At 33.5% G+C, this 26,978-nt stretch overlaps 1 pseudogene; it reads right to left on the bottom strand.

The window, feature by feature from the left end:
- Positions 1-607: 607 nt before the first annotated feature.
- The window catches only part of LOC107861272, a 61,567-nt pseudogene continuing 35,196 nt past the window's right edge, over positions 608-26,978 (bottom strand).

Here is a 26,978-nt window from a genome sequence, read left to right as displayed (position 1 = left end):
TACAAATGACTCATCTATTCGATTTATGTTACGAACACAATATAGAACTATAAACATGAATCTAACATATGAGTCTTCCATTGCAACAGATGACACATCTGTCCTAACAGATGAGTGATTTGTTTAAGAAGATGACTCTTATGTTGAATTCATGAATGAGTTCTATCCATTGTTGAAAAAACAACAGTAGCAGTGTACCCAGATGATAAATTCAACTAAAAATCATAATTTTACTTACCAAAGTCACCTATGAAGTAATGTCAAAGTGATGTACAAAATAAAATTTGACCTAAAAAATTGTTCAAGTAGCAGCAGTAGTGGTAAAAACAACATCAATGGTCGACAAGAAGAAGAAGAAGATGCTAATGAAGTAGATCATGATGATAATGAAAGCAGAAGATGATGAATAAAGCAGCAACAACAATGAACAACAAAAATCGTGAAGAAAGAGAAAACAACAACGGATGAGAAGAGAGAGAAACACACTTTCTTTCCCCTTCGTTTCCTGTTATATTAACTAATATTTGAATCAAAGTATAAATTTAAAAACTTGTGGGCTATTTTCAAACTTTTCCAATTTTCTTAATCCATAATAAAGTAATTGTCATTTCACCTGCACCTCATTTTCAAACTCTTTTGTCACTTTTAACTAAATGTCCTTGGTTTGTTTGTCCACAAAGGTCAATTTGGTGTTCACAATTATTCGTAGACTTGCAATTACTGATCAATTCTATGTCGATCCAAACTCTGAATACCATTTTTCACATTGTTGAACGTCCCCTGCAGAAACTGTAGGCTTTATTTTATCTAAAACTTCTAGGAAATCGTCCATCGTAACTGGAATTTTCAAAATCAGACTTGGATATGTTCTTAACCCCGTCTGTAGTTTTCCCTGCTATCTTTGGTCTCATGCCATTTAAAGAAGCATCTCTGCAGATGTTCGTTAGATCGTATCCATTGTAACCTTCTGTTCTTCGTGCCACTTGCTCAATATCCAGCCCAGCAGCTAACTGCATGCCACAAATTTTTAGCACAAGATAATATAGCAGAAGAACATCTTACAATGATAGTTTACGTCGATTGATTCTAAGTCTATCTCTATAAGCTCCTTACGACTCTTAAAATCAGGAATCGGGATGTATATCCGCTTTTCTAGCCGCCTCCTACAGTGGATCACCAATTAAACAGACGAAACCAGAGTAGCAAGAGAAAAATATTGACATGGAATTAATTAATTAAGGAGTAAAATTAACCTTAGTGCACTGTCAAGACTCCCGGGGAAAGTCGTTGCCACCAAAAGTGTCACAGGTTTACCAGATGTATTATTAGTGGTTTTTTAATCCATCAATCTGAACTAGAAGTTCAGACTTCACCCTTCGGGACGTTTCAGTCTCTGCAGAAGACCTGAGAAACAGCTTCAAAATATTACAATTGAAAATAAAAAAAATTATAAGTTCAATTACACCCTAAAGAACTTTTTGTGCTAAAGTCAAGGACATAATATTATTTAAGGTTTATGCACTTACGCTAAGGCTCTTTATAATAGTATAAATTAAAAAATCTTTATGATAAAACATTAATTACAGACCTAATATAGATAATAACGACATGCTATAGATATGGTCTAGCAAATAATAAACTAATTGCATTGTTTAGACACTACAAAATGATTGCAGTCTAGATACGTTTATAGGGCGTGTAACATATATCTACGCCTAGAAGTCGAATTTATTTCCATAAATCTTACAAGACAACATTTATTTAGAAAGAAGAGACTATTTACCCTCTGGCACTACAAAGAGCATCAATCTCATCAATGAAAATTATAATTGGAGCATGAGCACGGGCAAGTTCAAATAAGCAGCGTCAATCGTGCATTCTCCCCGTGCGATTTTCCACATAACGAACTACAAGAAATATTCATAAATGTTGTCCCACACTCTGTAGCAACAGCTTTAGCCAAGTGTGTTTTCCATGTGCTAGGAGGACCAAACATAAGAACTCCTCTCCAAGGTCTCCTGATTCCCTGCATGTAACGTTCAATGTGCAAGTTTCATATTAAGTATCCATTATATTAAGGGCCAAATATACATTGAACTAACAGTTGCTCCAAAATATGGAAAAATTGGCCAACTTTACCCTTGAACTATTCGTAACAGTACAGTTAGTACAAGAGTATTTTTGAGCTATTTAGCTAGCTGGAGGGCATTTTTTAACCAAAAACGTAATGGAGGATAAAATTGATCCAATTTGGCCCTTTCCCCCTTTTTTATTTTGCCATGTCATTAGAAGTTGTTCATAACTGCAACTCTGAACTTGTATATTAGGAAGAAATTGCGACTTCCATCGATCAGTATCTGAGATAATTCAGTTTCAACGGCAAAACCTATCACCAACTTATTTTCTTAATTATCTGCAAGGACAATATCCATATCACCAAAGACATGGATGTAGTTTTTCGGGTACACACAATCTGTATTTTCGCAACACTACTTCAACACTAGTTCAAGTTTAAAACAAGAACACTATGAAGTACAACAACACCCTCAACATAAGATCAAAATAATCTTTCATAGAAGTGTGTTTTATTTTTCAGAAATTAAGATGAAACAGAAATGGCCAAGTCCTCCGAATTCACGGAGTGTCCTTAAGGAAATAATTCCCCTCAAGTACCCGAGGTTGTGGAATTTTCCTCCCAAGATAAAATGGCCAAACAAACCAACTGTAGCGGTACCTCAAACAATTGGAATCTCTTCGAACTCACTCAACGATATGATTGATCACATGGAATGTTTTGAAGACAAGAAGAATTTGTATATTCAGAAAAATTTTCATATCTAAACCTGTGGATAAATACAGGTTTATATAGCTATCAAGTGCCCCTTCCCAAAGGTGGCAATAGTTCATCTGAAAAGGTGTATCCTTTGGAAGAGTTATATCTGTTCATTCAAAACATTGTTTTTTTTTCTGAACAGACACAACTAGCTGAATAGTCACTCCTTTTCCAAAACAATATGTCTTTTCCTCAAAGGTTGTGTCCCTCCATTTTCCGTTCACACCTTTTTCATACATATTGAACCCAACAATCCCCCACATGAATGGGGAATGACTATTTTTTCGTAAAATTTTACGGACAAGTATGTGATCATCAAGCAAAGACTGATTGCATCTGGATAAGTAGGTTTCCCTTTGAACTTTCCTAGTGAACATGCATCGGATGCACTCGGTCAATCGGTAGATTTGATATCTTTGAACCGTCGAGCTTTAATGAACACCTAGACAACACATGTCACACAACCAACCTTTTACCGATTATGGTTCTCACGGTTTTGTTCTTTTCAACCATGAACACGTCCCAGATTCATGAGAGCTTAGAGAATAGACCTTTACTAACATTCTCCTTGAAGTGGCTTTCACTTCACCCTCACATAGGTGATTTCTAAACTTTCAATCTCATAGACTAAACTATTTGGTCAAATCCGCCAAATTTAGATAATCATTAAAGACTTTTCACCTTAAGTCTTATCCTTGTTTACTAAACATTGTCTACATCATGAGAATGAGTTGGGTAATTGACAATGTTGAACCTGTCAGACACAACTTTGTTTGATCTCCTTGAACGTAACTCTTGGGATCTCCAGTCTGCTAGGTAGCGTTACCGCCATGCTGACTTGTCCTAGGCTTTAAGCCCATTCCCTTAGATGTCCTTTTCACTCATTCTCTAGATAGGCCTTTTGTAAGTGGATCTGACACATTATCTTTTGACTTTACATAGTCAATAGTGATAATTCCACTAGAGAGAATTTCCCTAACGATATTATATCTCCGTCGTATGTGACGAGATTTACCGTTGTACATCATGCTCCCTACCCTATCTATTGTCGCTTGGTTATCACAGTGTATACGTACTGGTGCCACTGGTTTGGGCTAAGAAGGAATACTTTCCAAGAAATTTCGGAGCCATTCTGCTTCTTCACCGGCTTTATCCAATGTGATAAATTCAGATTCCATTGTAGAGCGAGCAATACAAGTCTGTTTAGATGATTCCAAGAGACTGCTCCTCCTCCGATAGTAAATACATATCCACTTGTGGATTTTAATTCTTCGATCCGGTGATCCAATTTGCATGACTATATCCTTCGAGTACCGCGGTATATTTATTATAATGCAAGGCATAGTTTTGAGTGTATTTAAGATACCCCAAAACTCTTTTCATTGCCATCCAATGAGTTTTGTTGGGATTACTCGTGTACCGACTCAATTTACTAATAGCACATGCTATGTCTGGTCGTATACAGTTCATTATATACATTAAACATCCCAATGCTCTTGCGTACTCCAATTGTGAGTCACTTTCACCTTCATTCTTTTGAAGTGCAAAACTCATATTCAATGGAGTCTTGGCAATACCGAATTCCATATACTTGAATTTGTCAAGTATATTTTTGATTTAGTGAGACTGTGACAATGCCAACCCTTGTGAACTTCTATTGATTCTTATTCCTAAGATCACATCCGCAACTCCAAGGTCTTTCATATCGAACTTGCTCTCGAGCATTCGTTTCATTGCATTTATATCATAAATGTCTCTACTAATGATCAACATATCATCCACATATAAACAAACAATGACTTGGTGATTCGGAGTATCTTTAATACAAACACATTTATCACATTCATTTATCTTGAACCCATTTGGCAACATGGTTTGGTCAAACATTGCATGCCATTGTTTAGATGCTTGCTTTAGTTTATACAACGACTTAATAAGTTTCCACACCTTATTCTTCCCTGGTACCACAAAACCCTCAGAATGTTTCATGTAAATTTTTTCCTCCAATTCTCTAATTAGGAATGTGGTTTTCACATCCATTTGATGGATTTCAAGATCATATACAGCCGCCAAGGCAATTAACATTCGAATCGATGTTATCCTTATTACTGGCGAGTATGTATCAAAGTAATCAAGACCTTCTTTTTGTTTAAAGCCTTTTACTACAAGTCTTGCCTTGTATTTATCAATAGTACCATCCGCCTTTATTTTTCTTTTGAAGATCCATTTAGAACCTAGAGGTTTATTTCCTGGAGGAAGATCAACCAATTCCCACGTATGGTTTCTTAAGATTGAATTAATCTCACTGTTGACTGCCTCTTTCCAAAAGGATGAGTCTGACGATGACATCACTTCTTTAAATATTTGAGGCTCATTTTCTAGGAGAAATGTTACAAAATCTGATCCAAATAAAGTAGACGTTCTTTGATGTGTACTACGTCTTGGATTATCTTCATTATGTACATTCTCACTTGGTTCATCTCAAGGTCATTTAGATCCTTCACTAGATTGTTCATGTCTAATTTTTTATGGGTAAATATTTTCAAGGAATTCAGCATTACCTGATTCAATTATCGTATTTTCATTTATATTCGGATGTTCAAATTTATGAACTAAAAACCGACATACTTTACTGCTTTTAGCATATCTTATGAACATGCAGTCCACAGTCTTAGGTCCTATCTTAACCCTGTAAGGCATAGGAACTTAGACCTTTGCTAGACACCCCCACACTTTGAAATATTTCAAGTTGGGTTTCATTCCTTTTCATTTTTCATAAGGAATTGATTTTGTCTTACTATGGGAAACTCTAGCCTCCTCTCACAAGTTTTGTGGTAAACCGAAACTTATAAGTAAGGCATTCATCATTTCCTTCAACGTTTGTTTTTTCCTTTCTGCAATTCCATTCGATTGAGGTGAATATGGGGTCGTAGTTTGATGGACGATTCCATTCTCTACACATATTTCGGCGAAGGGAGATTCATATTCTCCGCCTCTATCACTTCTTATCATTTTTATCTTTTTCTCTAACTGATTTTCTACTTCAGTTTTGTATTGCCTAAACGCATCTATTGCTTCATCCTTACTATTTAGCAAATAGACATAATAATATCTAGTGCAATCATCAATAAAAGTTATGAAATACTTTTTCCCACCACGTGATGGTATTGACTTCATATCACAAATGTCAGTGTGTATTAAGTCTAAGGGATTAGAATTCCTTTCAATGGACTTATAAGGATGTTTTGCATACTTTGATTCCACACACGTTTGACACTTTGTTTTATTGCACTCAAAGTTTGGCAAAACCTCTAAGTTAATCATTTTTCATAATGTTTTATAATTAACATGGCCTAAACGTTCATGCCACAAATTATAAGACTCAAGCAAGTAAGAAGAATTTGAACTTTTATTGATTTCAACATTCATTACATTCATCTTATAAAGGCCCTCGGTGAGATAGCATTTTCCTACATACACTTCTTCTTTGCTAATTATAATTTTTCCAGAAACGATTGCACATTTAAATCCGTTCTTGTCTAGAAGTGAAACAAAAATCAAGTTCCTACATAACTCAAGAACGTACAATACATTGTTAAGTATCAAGACCTTTTCAGAAGTCATTTTCAAGCCTACTTTTCCTGTTCCTTCTACCTTAGCCATAGCGGAGTTAGCCATGTAGATTATTTCTTCTACTTGAGTTGGAGTGAATGACAAAAACAACTCTTTGTTGGCACAAACATGGTGGGTGGCACCAGAATCTATCCACCACTCGCGAGGATTCCCTACCAAGTTGCATTCTAAAAATATAGCACACAGATCATCACATTCTTTGTTGGACTCAATCATATTTGCTTGGTCCTTTTTCTTGCATTTATTAGGGGCACGACAATACGTGGACTTATGCCAATCTTGCCATAGTTGAAGTGCTTTCCCTTGAATTTCTTCTTGGGTTGATTGCTTCCTTGTACAACTTTGTTCCTTTTCTTAGAATTGTTTTGGTCATCTTCTACAATATGTGCTTCATTAATTGTAGAATTCCCTTTTGACCTTCTCTCGATAGCTTTATTATCCTCTTCAATACGCAGTCGAACAATAAGATCTTCGACAGTCATCTCCTTGTGTTTGTGCTTCAAGTAGTTTTTGAAGTCTTTCCACATAGGAGGTAGCTTCTCAATTATCGCTGCTACTTAAAATGCATCATTCACAATCAAACCTACAAAATAGTTTATGTGAGTACTTAGAACATTTTCAATTTGTTCAACTAAGGTATTTTTCAAAGATATACCTTCCGCTAGGAGATCGTGGATGATTACTTGCAATTCTTGCACTTGAGAGACAACCGATTTGCTATCTATCATTTTAAAGTCCAGGAACCTTGCAACAAAGAACTTCTTAATTCCCACATCCTCTGTCTTATATTTTTGTTCTAGTACCCCCCACAATTCCTTCGATGTCTTAGTTTCACTGTAAATATTGTAGAGATCGTCTTGGAGACCATTCAATATATAATTCCTACAAAGGAAGTCCGAGTGTTTCCAAGCCTCTGCAATTATGAAACCCTCTTTGTTCGAGATTCCCTCGGGCACCTCAGGAGCATCCTCACTAGTGAACCTTTGAAGATATAGTGTTGTGAGGTAGAAGAACATCTTCTGCTGTCATCGCTTAAAGTCAATGACCGTAAATTTTTTGGGCTTCTCCGCAGGTGCCATTGATTGCAGAGCATTTGCTTGACTTGTTGAGGCAATACTAGTTGCCCCCACAGTCGTAGCCGCATCTTGCATTTGACTTTCATTAGTTATTTTTTCTGTCACCACAAGACAATAAAATTTAGTATTTTCAGAATACTACTTATAAAGTTAAGCAACTTTAAACTCTTCTTCTTGTTTCTAGTTAATGATGAAGTTTTTATGACTTTCAATCGTCAACCGAGTGATATTTAACTTGTGATGAAGATTTTATGTCTTCGAATCACCAGTTAAGTTCAAATGGAGTAGAAAGCTTAAAGCTTTAATCTCCAAAAACAAGTAAGACAGATTCTAGAAAAAAAAATTAGTGAAAAGAAAATTTCACCAAACAAGCAAAAAAAATATTTTTTTCTTCCTTTTTTCAAAATTATTTCCTTAAGATTGTATTTTTTCGGGTACACACAATCTGTATTTTTGCAACACTACTTCAAAACTAGTTCAAGTTTAAAACAAGAACATTATGAAGTACAACAACACCCTCAACACAAGATCAAAATAATCTTTCAAAGAAGTGTGTTTTATTTTTCAGAAATTAAGATGAAATAGAAATGGCCAAGTACTCCAAATTCACGGAGTGTCCTTAAGGAAATAATTCCCCTCAAGTACCCGAGGTTGTAAAATTTTCTTCCCAGGATAAAATGGCCAAACAAACCAACTGTAGCGGTACCTCAAACAATTGGAATCTCTTCAAACTGACTCAACGATTTGATTGATCACACGGAATGTTTTGAAGACAAGAAGAGTTTGTATATTCAAAAAAAATTCAGACCTAAACCTGTAGATAAATGCAGGTTTATATATCCATCAAGTTCCCCTTCCCAAAGGTGGAAATGATTCATCTGAAAAGGTATATTCTTTGAAAAAGTCATGTCTGTTCATTTGAAATATTGTGTCTTTTTCTGAACAGACACAACTATCTGAATAGTCACTCCTTTTCCAAAATAATATGTCTTTTTCTCAAAGGTTGTGTCCCTTCATTTTCCATTCACACCTTTTTTATACATAATGAACCCAACAAAGGACGGTACTGAGAGAAAAAATCTATAAGGTCTAGCTCGAGCTTTTACTGATTTTTATTCTGAGTTGGTGGGAACTAAATCAGAGACTAGAACTTATGTCAGTAGCACTGTTATTCTACAAGGATTAATTGTATCTGACTGTCATCAAGCAAGATGCAGTAGGACTTCACTGATAAAGTGGTTAAAGATGCCTCGTGGTCAATTGAAGGCCTTAATGGCTATGAGAGTCAATTTTTAAAGACACTTGGGATATTGTGGGTTCTGATCTAACTAAACAGGTGTTGGATTTCTTCAAGACCACCAAGATGTTGAGAAGTATAAAATCCACAATGATTGCTCTTATTTCCAAGAGCTTACATACTAATGAAGTTGGGGATTATAAGCCTATTTCTTGTTGTAATACAATGTACAAAGTGATCTAAATAATGTTGTGCAATAGGTTGAAGCTAGTGCTACCTGATATAATCTCAGTAAATCATAGTGCTTTTGTGCAAGGGAGAGCTATTACCCAAAACATTCTGATTTGTCAAAATTTAGTCAGGTTGTAAAATAGAAAGAACACAACCAAAGTCGCTTGATCAAAATAGATATAAAAAAAGCCCACGACTCTATTGAGTCGGAGTCTATTGAAGAAATGCTATATAGCTTAAACTTCCTTTACATGTACATTAAGTGGATCATGGAGTGTGTGTCAACGACACAGTATTGCATAGCTTTGAATGGTGGTGTGTATGGTAGTATCAAGGGTGCAAAGAGGTTGATGCAAGAGGACCGAATCTCCCTTTTACTATTTGTGATTTGTATGGAGTACTTTACTAGGCTAATGCAATGGGTGGCTAAGAAACCAGGGTTTTGATTTCATACATAGTATAAAGGTTTGCAGCTTAATCACTATTGTTTTGGTGATGACATGCTTTTTTTCAGCAAAGGGACAACTCAATTCGGTGATGCTAATGCTAAAGGGCTCTTAAAACCTTTTCTCAAGCATCTGGACTGACTACAAATGCTGCCAAGTTAGCATTTATTTAGCTAATATAGCTAAGGCAGACTCAGAGGATGTTAGGAAATTAAGATTTGTCCATAAACTCCTAGTTAGTAGATATTTTTGGATTTGTCTAGACACTCCTAGTTAGTAGATATTTTCGGATTTGTCTAGAAACTCCTAGTTAGAAGATATTTTTGGATTTGTCTAGAAACTCCTAGTAAGTAGATATTTTTGCTTGTTTTTTGGTTTGTAATCTTCACACACACACTATATATGTGTGTGTAGTCTATGTAATGTTCAATTAAGAAAAAAACAAGAGTAGTAAAACAAGTTTCAGTTCTTCTTCTCTATAGTTTGTTTTCTGGCAGCAATTTACAGCTTTATTTTGTTGCTGTTTCAGCTTGTTGTTTCCCTATTCTTACTCCCCTTCGTGTGACATGGTATCAGAGCCTATTTCTTACGGGATATGAATTTGTTTTCCTTGATTAGCTCATCTTATTTTAAACTCCTTTTCTTGGATTTATTTGCTGAAAATATGGTACCAGAAAATCAACCAACAATGAGTCCTCTGATTTTCTCGAGAGAGAATTACCATATTTAAAATAAAGGCTTATTTGGAGGCTCTCAACTTGTGAGATGTCATTGAGATAGGAGAACCTGTTGTCCAGGCATTGAGAGACAACGCAACTCTCAATGAAATATGATGAGTTGGTGACTAGATCTCCAAGAGCTCTCACTTGCATACATTCAAGTCTTACAGGAGTGATATTTACAAGGATTATGGCTTGTGAGATAGCTAAGAAATCTTAGGATAAGCTAAACGAGGAGTTTGAAGGTAGTAACAGAGTTACGTCTGTTAAGGTCTTAGCGTTGAAGAAGGAGTTTGAGCTCTTGAAGATGAAGGATTCAGATACTGTAAAGGAATACTCTTCCAAGCTGATGGATATTGTGTACCAAATAAGGATACTTAGTGGAAACTTTCCAGATCAGAAAGTTGTAGAGAAGATTATGGTTAGCCTTCCAGACAAGTTCGAATAAAAAATCTCAGCTATTGAAGAGTCTTGTGACTTGACTACTCTTTTAATAGCTAAGCTGATCTCGAAATTGCAAATTCAAGAGCAACGGGTGACCATGAGAAGTGAAGGGACAGTCGAAGATGCCTTTCAAGTAACGCATAAATTCAAGCAACAAAAGGAAGGAAAAAAAGCCTCTTTAGACCACTATGGAGAGGAGAAATTTGGTGGATACCAAGGTGAATCGCCGAAGAAAGGAAAATTTCCACCTTGTGGTGTTTGTAAGAAGACAAACCACTTGGAGAAGAATTGTTGGCAGAAGTTTAAGAGGTCCCCTATTCAATGTAGATATTGTAAGAAGTATGGACACATTGAGAAGTATTGCAGGCAAAAGCAAGCTCAAAGTGGTCAATCTTCCCAACAATTAAATTTTGCGGAAGATCACCAAGTTGAAAAATCAGAGAAGGAGGTAGTCATGGCTTCGCACACATCACATGTTGATCAATATAATTGGTATGTCGATAGTGCGTGTACAAGGCACATGGCGATTGATGAAAATCTGTTTGTTATCTTGGATAGGTTTGATAGGACCAAAGTGAAGCTTGGAGATGGTACACTAGTGCAAGCTCAAGGAAGACGATCAATAAAATTCCTTACGGACGAAGGTATAAAAATCATAAACGATGTTCTTTATGTGCTAAGCTTGACTCAAAACTTGTTGAGTGTTTCTCAGTTGCTTCACAATAGTTATTCACTTACTTTAAAGGATAAAAAATGTGTCATTTATGATCCTAAAGGTTGTGAAGTAGCTAAAATTAGCATGATTGGTAATTCCTTTCCAATTTCATACTATTCTGCTGAAAGTTGCTCTTTCAATGTTGAAATGAGTGATACCTGGATTTGGCACAAAATATTAGGTCATTACAACCTTAGTTCATTGGTTTATATGCAATCTAAAGGTATGGTGTTTGATGTACCCAAAATTAACATGTGCCGAGATGTTTGTGAGTCATGTTAATTTGGTAAATTGCATAGACGATCCTTTCCTAAGAAAGTCTTTGTAGGGCAAAGGAAAAACTAAAGTTGGTTCATACAGATATATGTGAACCAATGAGGACATCTTCTTTGAGTGGGAATAAATATTTTATTCTCTTCATAGATGATCTAACTTGAATGTCATGGGTCTATTTTTTAAGTAGCAAAGTTCAAGTGTTTTCTATTTTCAAAAAATTTAAGGCTATGGTAGAAAGGAAGAGTATATGCCGATTAAAGTATATCAGGTCAGATAATGGAACTAAATATACTTCGCATCATTTCAGCAAGTATGGTAAAGACTTGGGTATTCAACAATAATTCATTGTTAGCTACACTCCAGAATAGAACGGGGTTTCCTAGAGGAAGAACAGAACAGTGATGGAGATGGCGAGATGCATGTTAGTAGAAAAGAAAATGCCTAAATATTTTTGGGCTGAGGCAGTCAATACCTCTATCTATCTGCTGAACAGGTTACCACTAGAGCACTCCAAGACATGACATCATTTGAAGCATGGAGCGGTATAAATCCATCTGCGAGACACTTGAAAATATTTGGTTCGGTGTGCTATGCCCATATTCCAGATGCTAAAAGAAGAAAATTGGACAACAAGGCAGAACTCTATATTTTGTTGGGCTATATCACAATTACAAAAGGGTACAAAGTGAATAATGTTAGTACGAAGAAGGTGCTTATCAGTAGAGATCTTGTGGTGGACGAGTCTAGCCACTATGATTGGGATCGAGATATTATTGTAAAGAACCAAGAAGAGAGTACTTCAGTTGCAGCTCTAAATCTGCAGATGAGTAATATTTCTTCCAGTTCTATTATTGGAAAAGAGAACAATTCAAATGTTGAATTAACTTCAGATCCTCCAGTTTTGAAAACCAGGTCACTAGCTAAAGTTTATGAGCAATGAAATTTTTATCTTGTGAAACCATCTTCTTTTGAAGAAGCAGCAAGCCATGAAGCTTGGATTTCTGCAATGGAGGAGGAGCTTGCTATGATTAATAAAAATGATACTTGGGAGTTGGTTGATAGGCCCGACTAAAAAAACGTCATCGGTGTCAAATGGGTCTATAGAACGAAGTTCAATCCAGATGGCTCCATCTTCAAACATAAAGCCAGACTTGTAGTTAAAGGCTATTCCCAGTAGCCTGGAGTTGACTTTGGAGATATGTTTTCTCCTGTCGCGAGGCATGAGATAGTAAGATTTCTAGTTGCTCTTGCAGCACAATACAAGTGGAAAATCTACCATTTAGATGTCAAATATGCATTTCTAAATGGATTTCTTGAAGAAGATATTATGTTGAACAACCTGAAGGTTTTATAGTTGCAGGTGAAGAAGACAAGGTGTACAAGATTAAAAGGATCTCTATGGCCTTAAAAAGGCTCTCTTTGCTGTCTCAAGGCTTCAACAGAAGCCTAAATGAGCCTACTTTATACTTTAAAAGGCAAGCTGATAAGAGGTTGATTGTGATATCCGTTTATATTGATGATTTGATGATCATAGGTGAAGATTCTCTTGCGGTTCAAGAAATTAAAAATGCAATGCTAAAAGGTTTTGAAATGTCTGATCTAGGAAAGATGAAGTTCTTCTTGGGAATGGAGATTTTTCAATCTTCTGAAGGAATTTTCTTGTTCTAAAAGAGGTATGCCTTAAATTTCTTAAAAAGATTCAAACTTGATAAGTGCAAACCTGTTGCAAATCCACTTGTTGTGAATGAAAAGTTAATGAAAGATGATGGAGAAGAGCTTGTAGATTCAAAACCTTATAGGAGTCTTATTGGAAGCTTGTTGTATCTGACTGCTACCAGGCCAGATATGATGTTTTCTGCTAGTCTACTGTCCCGATATATGTAATGTCCTAGCACCAAGAATTTTGGAGCTGCTAAAAGGGTGTTAAGGTATATTAGAGGGACAGCTGATTATGGCATTTGGTACAGAAGTGTGGATAATGGACTATTCAGATAGTGATTGGGGTGGATATTTGGACGATTACAAAAACACATCTGGTTACTCTTTTTTATTTGGTTAAAGCATTTTTTCTTGGAGCCAAAGAAGCAGGATATCATAGCTCAATCTTCAGCTGAAGCCGAGTATGTGGCTGCTGTATCTGCTACAAATCAAGAAATTTGGTTGAATAAAATCTTGTTTGAATTGGATCTTTTGCCAGAAGAACCAACAGTGATCTATGTGGACAATAAATCAGCCACTGCTATGGCTGAAAATCCAGTGCAACATGGAAGGACAAAGCATATCAACATTAGATTTTATGCTTTGTGAGATGCCGAGAAGAATGGCAAAGTTAAACTGGTGCATTGCAGAAGTGAAGAACAACAAGCCGATATTCTAACCAAGGCTCGTCCCACCAACAAGTTTAAGTTCCAAAGGACGTTGCAGGGAGTTTCAATGAAAAATCTTAAGGAGGAGTGTTCGGAAATTAAGATTTGTCCAAAAACTCCTAGTTAGTAGATATTTTTGGATTTTTCTAGAAACTCCTAGTTAGTAGATATTTTTGGATTTGTCTAGAAACTCCTAGTTAGTAGATAATTTTGGATTTGTCTAGAAACCTCTAGTTAGAAGATATTTTTGGATTTGTCTAGAAACTCCTAGTAAGTAGATATTTTTGCTTATTTTGTAGTTTGTAATCCTCACACACACACTATATATATATGTGTGTATAGTCTATGTAATGTTCAATTAAGAGAAAAACAAGAGTACTAATACAAGTTTCAGTTCTTTTTCTCTATAGTTTGTTTTCTAGCAGCAATTTACAGCTCCATTTTATTGTTGTTTTAGCTTGTTGTTTTCCTGTTCTTCCCTTCTTTTGTGTGACAGAGGATATATGTGAAGTAACAGGGTATGAGAGAGGCAAACTCCCTTTCAAATATCTAGGAATCCTAATATCAGCAAAGAAATTATCTACCATGGATTATGAAGTGCTGGTCGACAAGATGGTGATATGAAATCGATCTATTTCTGGCTTCATATCCACAGCTAGCCCATTCATCCTAGTTAGAAGTTCCAGCTCTGTATCAAGTTCACGATCGATATCGTCACTAACATCAAGATTGTCACTATCATCAATATTGTCACTATCATCAATATCTATCTCATCAAGAAGAAAACCTTTAGTCTTCTTATCCAGGACTTGTTCAGAAATACCGTAATGAAAGGAATATTTCATACGCAGGTAGGGGTTAATTTGTGAACTCTGTCTTGTTACAAGTGTATTCCTATTGGTGGTCTATGGCCGTATTTCCAAAGAGTTTTGTGAAGCAACTATCAACAATATATCAGAATTTTCTATGGGATGGCCATGTACACACAACTAAAGTTCCATTGGTAGCATCGTACTTCGTGTGTAGATCAAAGAATGAAGGTGGTTTGGGTGTAACTGAAGGTGTCACTTAGAATGAAGTGGTGATAGCTAAGTATGTATGGCATATAACTTGTAAAGCGGGCAACCTATGGGCGTGTAGGTCAATCACGTGTACCTAAAAACTTCAAACTGGTGGCAATATACTGCCCCCAAGGATTCATGTTGGTATTGGAAGAAACTTTGTGATCTAAAGACAAATATTTACAGCAAGCTATGTGTCAAATGGTTGGCTTAAAGTGAATGGGTTTACGCATGGAACAGGGGAAATGGAGAGACCTGGCGACACTAGAGCGGGGTATGGAACTCTGGTAGCATACCTAAACACCAGTTCATCTGTTGGTTAACAACACATCGTAGGCTATTGACTAATAACAAATTAAAGAAGATGGGATTGATCACGGATGAGATTTGTGCAATGTGTGGAATATGAAATGAAGACATCAATGTACTTGTCTGACAAGGGTATTGCAGTGGCTCTAAATTACATTTAGAAATCAAATGCTACACGGCTAGTGGATGAAAATTGCAATAGGGTCTAAAGGTAAGGTGAGCAGGGTATTTCTCTTGGCAGTTACAGCTGCGACTATCAACCATATATGGAAGGCTCAAAATGATGTCGTGTGGATTTAAAAAAGTTCCTAGACTGGAAACGGTATGCAAGCAGATCCAAATAGAGTGCAAATATAAGATTGCAGAGTTACTAAATAGAAAGAAGTGTAAAGATAGGAAGTGGATAGATGATATACTTACAGGAATTTATAACTTAGAAGTGATGAATTATAGGAAGATGTAGATAAGCGATGCTACTTGGTTTTGTTTACCCTTTTTTTGTTTGTATTTTATTGGTGTCAAGTTGGATGTAATTTTGATGGGTATGTGAACAAAGAACGTATTGGTTTGTTGACCAAATAAAAGGACAATATTCATCTCGACAAGATAAAAGGAAATATGAATTGTTTTTTGGCATAAAAGAAGTCATTTCCCTCTGAGGAAAATGTTTTGATGAAATGTTTATACTCCATTCAGCTTTTGGTTGGTCAATATTAAATCTCTATGTGTGAAGGGCCATATAAATCATGTTTGAACTTTTTGTCCTTCAATAAAAGTTTTTCCTTTAGATAAAATCGTCTTTTTTCATATTCTATTTAAATTACAAATCCTATGAAGCAATATAAATTTTGTCTAAAAGTCCAATAAAACATTATAAATTCCAGGCGACACTGCTAATGCACAATACAACCCTATTCTAATCCTATTCTAACTAAAAAATGACACTATATTTACCAAAAAAATAACTAATCCTATTCTCACTAAATCAATACAAATAAAGATTATCTAATCCTATTCTATTCTAAGAAATGACACTACATTTACAGAAAAACATTTATCCTATCCTCACTATATTAGTACAAACACACTACATTTACAAAAAATTTCTTAATCCTATTCTCACTAAATCAGTACAAACACAAATTAAAATCTTATTAGCTAAATTATTATAGACACGTTCCAACAAATTTAACTTCTATAAATATCATTCTATTTGATATTGTCTCTGTAGCATTCAATATATCAGTTTCTTGTTGATCCTTTCATTGCTATTTTCGTTGCTCCTTTCGCTACTCCCTTAGTTTTTTCCAGTTTGTTTCTTCTCCAAAATCTTTTTATGCAATTTCTCTCAGCAATTCATCTTTTCGCATATCTTTTTTCCTCCTATTTTGTTATTAATGTTAGTAATTAATTCAAACAAAATATTAATTAATATACAGTTTAAAAGTTACTTTGTTTAATTAAGCTCATGTTGTGCGATCTTAAAAGTTGCTTCGTTTATGTTTGTTTGTGGTTGCTTTATTCTTACTTTATCCCCTAACATACCTCTCATACTATTCTACTGATCAACCAATAAAGTTCACATATTCAGGTAAGTTTCTCACCTCATTATATACTTTTTGTTATATAATCATGTCTTCCTGCTATTATTATCTTTATTTTTTCAAATATTATTGTTTATGTTAGTTTGTGCTTGCTTGATTCTTAATTCATCCCCTAACATTCCTCTCCTACTATTCTACTAATCAACCAATAAAGTTCACATATTCAGGTAAAATTTTCACCTCATTATATACTTTTTATTATATAATTATGTGTTAATGCTATTATAATTTTTTTTTACGAATATTATTATACTGGATACAACGAATGGATTCACTAACCAAATCAACAAATTCAATGGTTGCACCTACAGAATTAACAGACTCCATTACCGAAGTTGTTTCTCTTAGCACATTCAAGCTCCACGATCGTACCTCCATAATAAAAATCATGGTCATAGGGTGTCAAGCAACAAAAGAATTTGCTCAAACAACAAGTGGTACTCGAAAAAGTTTTACATTCGTCGATGAAGATGTACTTACTTCATCAATCACTGCACTTATTTATAACTAATTTTATTCTTCTACTATTCTTCTTATCAAGAACATCTATGTTGTAAAATCACTTTGTCTTTTATTCATCTTTGTTTTTTCAACATCCCTTTAGCCCCTTTCTTTATTCATCTTTTTTTTTCCTTTTCCTTTATTTTCAAGGCACAAAAGTTAATACCACTCTTTTCAATGGACATATTACAATATGGAAAAAGCTTTTACGTCAAGTTAAATTCTGATATATAATGAATAGCCGCATTGCTCCTCCCAATTCTAATTTCCTTTCAGTCAATAAGAACATGGAGGTTGGATTTAGCAATTCCACTATAGTTCAAGAATGCAAGAGCCCCTTCTCTACACTTTGTTTTTCAAATAATTTTATTTCGTTCGAGGATAAAAAGTTGTATACTGTGGAAACAGTTTTAGGTAATTCCTTTAGATTTTGTTACCTAATTTAATATTTAGTATAAGATCAATATTTTATTTCTATTACCTAATAATTCATACTTAATATTTAAGATATTTTTGGAATCTTCATATCTTCTAAGCTCTTCACTAAAGGCAAAAAACATCGAGAGCTCATACTTATGAATGAGAAGTAAGTTGAACTTACTTTTCAAAAAGGTCTGTTTGGTTTCTATTGTTCACCTACTTCAGTACAATTTCATAATTTAACCTTATTTATTTGATTAAAAAATTCAGGTGTGCTAAAAAAACTATAACATTGTGGGGCGACTTTTCATAAATACAAGATGAACTCCTGGAAAGCCTTGATGAAGAAAAATCTATTATTGCATTCTGTGATGTTAAGACTAATCTATTCCTAGGTACTATGTTAGAAGTTGTGTTTGTAGTAATAGAAGTTGTATTTATAGTAAATTCTGTTCTTTTTCCTTTTGTACTAACTATTTTTCTTAAATCTTTGCAGGAAATTTTGAAATAGCTTCTACATCTATCAATAGTATGTGGATAAATCCCACTTTTGAAAAAGCAATTTCTCTCCAAGAATGGTAGTATATATTTTCATATTCAAAATAATGAATAGTATAATATAGTTATTTTACTTCTCTGCCTATATAACATGCAGGGCTTTTTTAAAAAAGAAGAAGCACGCAGATTATACTATGCTACCATCTTTACAAATAAAAAAGTCTTAAGAATTGAAAAACTATACGTGGTTCGTTTAATTATAATGAGGTACTATTTTCACTAGCATAATAAACATTTATACATATTCTAAAAGTTTTAATTCTTGGCTTTTCTATGTTTATATATGTAGGTTAAATATTGTAAATTTACTGGAAAAATTGCAAGGCTCTTAAATGTAGATGATCCATATTATGCATCTTGCAACAACTGCTACAGAAAAGTCAACTTTTTTGGTACTGTTACAAAATATTCTGGTTGTCTTGTAAAAAATGTACATTATGAAGATAGATAATACATACAAAAAGTTTTATATTATTTCTTTAAGAAATGATAAATAAGCTATTTGTTTACTTTTTGTTGATTCTGTAGGTTTCGTCTAATACTTGACGTGTTCACTGGCAATGTATATTGCACTGTTACATTATTTGAAGCCACAAGATACTTGACTGGTTGCAATGTTACAACATATAACCAATCAATATCAGAAAAGGTCATATTATACTCTTCTTTTATATTTATTATATATTTTATATTTTATATTTTATTATTGTGTTCTTTTCTCCGCTAACTTTTTTTTTACTAATACATTATTTTCTTTGATACAGAAAGAAGAATCGTCCTTTTATTGTAACTTGTTGTAAAGTATTAATAAAGAATATAAATTTCTTGTCAAAATTGAAGCAAGAAATGAAGGAGATCGAATAAGAAGACGCTTTATAGCTGATGAAGTACAACCAGTACAATCAGTTCAACATGTTATTCCAATTAACATAGTAGATGAAGAAATCACCTCAGAAATAACAATTAAAGAGATAACAAGAATAGGAAATGACACTGATGACACAATACCACAGAAAAGGGTCAAGCTTGATAAGGATCAATGATGTTATTTTGTCTGAAAAGTAAAAGCACAAATTTTATAACTGTAGTAGTTACTGCTTAGTTGTGTTAAATTCAAATAGTTCTAGAATCTAGATAGTTATTAGTTATTTGAATTTCTTTTACACAATAAGCAACTTTTTCTGGCATATCAAATAATGTTGATTGTTTATTCACCTTCACTAACTGTCTACTTCTAATTTGATCTAAACATAAAATATCTGTTTTTTTTTTACTTATAATACATTATTAATTTCTTATTCTATATCGCAGGATATATATTCATTAAACATGGCACGAGGTAGCTATAAAATTAATTTAATAGATTATATTTTAACTTTTGTTGTGTTCCACTTTAGTTATTTTTTTTAATTTTATCTATATAGATAAAGACAAAGTTGTTGAAGCCATTGAAAGGGTTAACAAATATATTGCTGCAACTACAACAGATTTAGATGTTGGAATCGACAATACTCATGAACTAGAAAATTTAGGTACTTTCTTACCGTTCAAAACTACTTTTTTAGAATAATTTATTCATTTATTTACTGTTATCTTATACCAGATCATAGTTTTCTAGAAAAATTGAACATATGATAATATAATCGAATCAGAATGACTAGCCTGTATATCTGTAGAAAAACTGAAAACACTACAACTAGCATCTTAGTTCCTCAATAACTAAAACATAAGTAACAACTTCTGGCATTCACAAAAGCATTACACTGAATTTCTGTTAATAATAACTTTCTGAAACTGAAGAACTCACTGATCCAGGAAAAAAGTTCTTACTAAGAATATTTTTTTAACATAGATGCACAGCATGAGTCTTATGCATAGGATAAAATCAGTTAATAAAGTCAAATATGGGTAGCTTGCCAACAAGGAGATACTTAAAACCTGAAAATAAGTAAGCTTAATTTAAACTAACGATGAAAAAGTGACTTAATAAGAAGTGATAATATATACTATATGGCATTTTAGTGAGAGTCATACTCCGTCAATCCAAGAAATCATAACAGACGCACTAATCGTTTCCACCAGTAGATAAACAAGAAGCTGAAAGACTAGCAAACCAATTCTTCATGATCATGTAACAGATTAATAGTATTTTTGGGCCAAAAGATGCACAAATTTTCAATATAATCTATCAACAAAGCTGTAGAAAACACAAGAAACAAGAAGCTGAAGAGTAGAAAACCAATTTCTGGCGACTTCATCACCTAATTTATTCTCTTTCCCAGAATATCGAGCCTCTAGGTATCGCTCCATTATTTCACCACAGCTCACGGATTTTCTATGGTGGCATTATTATAATGAGAATCACAACTTTTAAATATGGAAACAATTTTAGAAAGGCAAAGAGTAAAAAACATTACCCCATCATCAAGAGAAAGCCTGAGTATAGCAAGCTACTTCCTCTTATCCCCATCAACACCATCAACATCAGTTATTTCATTGATGAGTACTTCTTGGGTTGTCATGTTTCTTGCATGGAGAGAGGAGACAACTTTAGATACTTTCATCACTTCATGGTATCTCTTAGGGGAAAGTCCAACTCTTTCAATTATTTCTTCATCTGTTGGTACCCTCTGAAGCTCAAACAGCAACTCCAATTTTGCCTTCTAAATTTCTACTCTGATCTGAATAAAAAAAAGAACATCAATTCTTCACACCGATTATTTGACAATTATGAGCAAATGAGAACCTCGGATTCAACATTTCCTTAAAGAAGAGAATAATACTCCTAATGGGATCACAAAGAAACTTACAACAATTTAAGGGATTGGTCATTTTATTTATACAAATTACTCTAGTTGAAAGACAAGAAATGATTTTATTTTTAAAAAAATGTCTCATAAATAGAGATAAAAAAAATTCTTTTCACCAAATAAAGTGAAGCAATTGAATCTTTGATGGGTGAAAAGTTAAATGAAAAAACACTGGTAATAAAAGAGAGAAAACGTATAGATTTAAGCCCGAATAGAACTTTGGTAAAGCTTGAGGTTGTCATAGAACATATTATGGCATGTCTAATCCAAAAAAAAATATATGTTGATAGCCTGAATTTCCTATTAAGCTCAAATCGATCGATAGCTGTGATTAGACCCTTGACGCCTGCCTGACAGAGGTCTTGGAATCTAGACCCATTTGCAAAATCTTGAAAATATTTGTTCATCACGAACAAAACAAGACGTAGATTGTGCTGCAAAAGAACAACATTGCAAAGGTGAGTAATGTATAAAGCTAAAACTCATGTAATATATGGATGCATATGAAAGTTAGATGACCAAAAGAAAGTGGGATAAACCAAAAACACATTTTCTTAATGCAAATTATAAAACCAGAAACAAGTTTTCTTTTGCTTGAGGCATAAACTAAACTTCTAAGGTGCACATCTAGAAGTTTTGACAAGTAAAAAAGGAAAGTACCTTAATCAACTTATTTCTAGCAGCTCGGCGAACTTTTAACTTTTTCTGTCGTTCAAAGGCATCCATACTTGGTGCATCAGCCACTTCACCATCAGTTGGTTCTCGCTCCAAATCATTTTGCAAGTTTTTCTTAACTTGAAGGATTGCCTAAATTACAACAACTGACTCTCAATCATAATGTAAAACACTATCAACACTAAATCTAATGAATAAACAGAGATTTAAGCTATGTCTTTATACCTGTTATAGCAACAACTTATCCAATATCAGCACTGAAAACATAAGCAACAACTCCTGACATTCCAAAAGCATTATATTACTAAAATAATAATTATTGAAATTATAACCATCTAACTAAGTTTATCCTGATTTTTTCACATTTTTTATGTGTAAAAAGAAAAATAACTAATGTTTATTTCTAATGTAGCAGGCCAAAGGGTTCAATCTACAAAAAATGTCAATGTCGAAGAAAGAATTTCAATTAAAAAATAGAGAATAAATTGATTCATGAAAGCTTTATCTGAAATGTGTGATATTGAAGGTAATGTAGTACTACTTTATTCATTACAATTACTTATGCTCTATTTGTTCATTATTTATTATTTATTAAGTTTTATAACATATAACTACATAAATTTAGGTCAAGTTGACTACGTACCATCAATATCATCTCTTCATAGATTGGAAAATGTTTCTAAAAGCAAACATTGTCATGCTTTGAGGTTTGAATATAAAACTCCAATATTTTGTTGCGACGGTGGATCAATCAAACTTGCATCTACTGAAGTTCCAGCTCAACTGTATATGTTATTTTTCTCGGACTCTGCAGTAGCAAAAAATTTCTCAAACACATTAGAGGATATAACAACATATTTGGATTTACATCTTTTGGTGTAAAAATCGATAATGATCTAGCATCTTCAAGACAAGGAGTTTATACGTTTAAGGCACAGGGTCAAATATATCATGATCTACCCCCATTGATTCCCAGGCTATTTTCAATTGTACTTTTTTGATACAGAAAATAAGGTCTGTAATAGGATTTCAAAACTCAAAGAATCCAATTTATCCAAAGAAGTTGTGGCGATAATTAGACAGATATTGGATGCCAATCCGTATGCACAATTCTTTCGCCAGCTAAAGGATTATTCAAGCTTTCAGAATTTAGAGATTTGAATTGCTTTCAATACTAAAATAGATCAACGTGTCTACAACAAACCATCAGATCAAGTTGATGTTATTTGGTTAGACAGAAACAACCCCAATGTACCATTTGATTGAGCGATTATTATTCATGAGCATTCAGGTAATATGCATAAAGTCAAACATTATTATGGTTGTTATGACCCACTTTAGAATCCTTTACTTTTTTCAAATGGTGAACCAGGCTGGCACCAAGGAATACGAAAACATCATAAAACAAAAGAAGATTCACACAATATCAAAGTTTAAAGCCTCATTCAAAATTTTCCAGCATTTGCGTTCGCTAATGAGGTATTTGACAATGACCAGCAAGGTATGATTGTGAAACATAATTAAACATACCCTTAGATTTGGTTATTTAAAAGTCTCATATCAATGTGTTTCAATTTTTTTAAGGTGTACGACGAGGAGGTAAACATTGTGTCTCTTGTAGAGAGTACTACTGCTATACGTTGCAAATACGCGATGGAGAAAGAACAATAATTCTATTATGTGGAAGATTGTTTCAATAATTTGTAGTTGATATATACATCAAGTTGAAAACAACACGACTTGAATATATTAGGCTGGAGCAATCAAATCTTAGAAGAAAAATATTGCAAGGTATATTTGATAGTATACTGGCCGGAGAAATTAGAGGATCTAAAGTTGGTCAGAGAGTAATACTTCCTACATTATTCATCGAAGAACCTAGGGACATGCGTCTCAGATATATGGATGCAATGTCTTTAGTTCAATATTATGAAAAAACAGATCTATTTATCACAATGACATGTAATCCTGATTGGTTGGTGATTAAAGAAAATTTGATAGAAGGACAACTTCCTCAAGACAGACCTGACTTAGTAACTAGAGTCTTTAGAGTAAAGTTACAGGACTTAAAAGATCAAATTTTGAAGAAAAAGATATTTGGTCCCATTGCAACACATGTTTTTGTGGTTGAATTTCAAAAAAAGAGGACTTCCACACATACACCTTTTGTTAATACTTGAACAAGGATAAAAGATAACCTCACCGGATAATTATGATAAGTTTATTTCTGCTGAACTTTCTGACAAAGAAGAATTTTCGATCTTACATGATTTGGTTGTTAAGTATATGATGCATGGGCCATGTGAAAAAAATCATCCAGAAAATTCATACATGAAGGATGGACAATGTAAGAGTCATTATCCTCGGTGATTTAGTAATAAATCAACACAAGAAAAGGATGGATATCCTATTTATAAGAGATGAAATAATGGAATGAAGGAAAAAGTTTGAGGCATGACAATGAACAATCAATGGATCGTTCCATATAATTCTTACTTACTAACTAGATACAACCAATAAAGTATCTCTACAAGTACACATATAAAGGACATGATAGATACACTGTTTATATTAAATCAGATGATGGAGAAAAAGTTGTTGATGAAATTCAAAGCTTTCAAGATACATGTTGGGTCACTGTACTAGAAGCACTATGGAGACTTTATGAATTCAATCTCAGTGAAATTCAGCCTTTAGTTATTAACCTTCAACTGCATGTCCCGAATAGACAATCAGGTAGGCTACTTATATTCATCATTTATATAATTTAAGTTTATGTATTCATATTGGAACAAAACTATCTTAACTGAATTTTCATTAACTAATAAAGATATATAATTTTTAAATAAACATATTATAATCACATATAATGATTTCATAAAATAGTCAATGAAACAAATGCTAAAATGAATTATAATTCAAAGCATCGTGAAACACAAAACATTATGAAAGAAGTAGAAAACATTTCTAACTTAAAGAAGCAACAAAAATCTAAGCAGTTGTTTGGCTAAGAGGAGTAAACAATCTGAACAAACTCAAATGAGTTAATTTTAACTTCTAGATTAAGAATGAAGAACTTAAATGGCATTACTTCCCTACAAGTTGTATTAAACATCAGGAGAGAAGAAAAATATTCAAAACAACCATCCAAACATATTTCCCCTCCCCACCTTTGAATGAAACATAGCATTAAATGCCTGCCACAAAACCAAATAACTATATTGAAAGGATCAGGTGGTTCAGTAAAGAAAGGATGTATGGTTTATAGACTGGATTACATAGAAAGATATTCTTACTATTAATTACTAGAAGGGCAAAAAAATGCTATTTTCCTGTTCAAAAGGTGGAGAATATAATCATATGAAGATTAAGAAAGTGATAGTCATCCGTAATGAATTAAATCTGTTTGTTTCCTACTATGTCAATTTGCAAATATGCATCATATATCATATGAAGCGAAAAGCAATAAGAAATTTTAGGACTGACTGATATAGTTATGTCCCAAGAGTCTAAGTGAACTTATTTTCCATAAGCCCAGACAAACAAGTAGATTGAGAGAGACAGAAGCACAAATGCTTGACCAAAACAACAAATAAATGATTGTAAAAATTCAAATCAATAAATAATTTAAACCATTCCTCAATGATAACTAACATATAACAAGTCCACACTTGAAATGTAATTTTATTGAATTTTACATGGTACTTCAACAAAGATATTTAATATTCAGAAGTATAAATTCCTAAAGGCTACTCATCAGAAGAACAAAAAAGTTCAAGCCATTAAAAGGAAAGCAATAGAGTCCTTTACAGCCTTCTCACCTTCCCAGCCCCTAAACGCGCCTAAATGAAATTTTTTTATCCAACTTTGCAAAAATAATATGATAGAGAAGATCAATATAATACACTCTTTTCATAGGAGCAAGAGTAAACAGTCACATGGAAATGTAGGGAATAAACAAAGGGGGAGAAAAACATCATCAAACCGAACTTCTCTATATAAGACTCAATTAAGAAAACAAAAATGGAGAAAACTTCTCACAGTCATGACGATCTATTATACCAGACTCCTTCATAACAACCTTGATGAAACACCACCAGAACTCTTATCAATTAATAACCATTATAACATACCAGTAGTGATGGTCTGAAACTGTTCCTGACCAGCTGTATGTATTCGATAGCTGAAGCTTGATTCTTTTTCCATCAAGCTCAATGGTTCAAAGTTTAAAATCAATTATGTAAAAAGAAATAAAAGCAAGTACTGACAAGTAATCACAAAGAAAAACTAGACAGATAATTCTTAACATATTCCAAAGAAATTACCACAGAAGTTTACTAATGAACAACTTTGAATTTTCTAAACAATACGGGCCAAATCAATATAATTTAATAGAAATGCCTTCATAATTAAGTATATTTGTTCACCATTTATTCTTCTTTTTAATATTGTTATTGACATTTTAGTATGTTATTAGAACAACCAAAATTTGAAAAATGTTATTGCATGGGAATATGCATCACATACCATGCTCACCGATGTTTTTCACAAATGTTCGACGGACAATGAAATACGAAAGTACCTAAATAAGGAATTTTCAGAGTATTACGTTTAGAACCCGTAGGGTAAGATTTGGACCTCAAGAAAAATAAGAGCAGTTATTGGTCAAATTGCTATTGGTAAGCACTACAACCACTCTTACTATTTGTGTAAGTTTAGATTTGATTTATTTCAATCTTTTTCTTTAATGTCACAACTAACCCAACAAAAGACGAAAGGTACTATTTGTGATTATTATTGAATCACGTATGAGTACCAACTTCATTTGATTCATTATTGTATGTTAATGGAAGATCATCTAAAACATTCAAAGAAGCTGCAAAAGAAAAAGGTTTACTGGAATCAAATAACAACATTTCTGAATGCCTGCGTGAAGCAGTCATCTTCAAAATGACATTAGCTTTGAGAAATTTATTTGCAATAATTTTGGTTCATTGTAATCCTACGGATGTTAGAAAGCTCTGAGATATATATTACGATGATATGTCAAAAGATTTTAAAAGA

The sequence above is a fragment of the Capsicum annuum genome, chromosome 1, assembly GCF_002878395.1.
Source record: "Capsicum annuum cultivar UCD-10X-F1 chromosome 1, UCD10Xv1.1, whole genome shotgun sequence".
Classification (NCBI taxonomy): domain Eukaryota; kingdom Viridiplantae; phylum Streptophyta; class Magnoliopsida; order Solanales; family Solanaceae; genus Capsicum; species Capsicum annuum.
The sequence above is the reverse complement of the archived record's forward strand: the minus strand, read 5'-3'. Positions and strand labels throughout refer to the sequence as shown.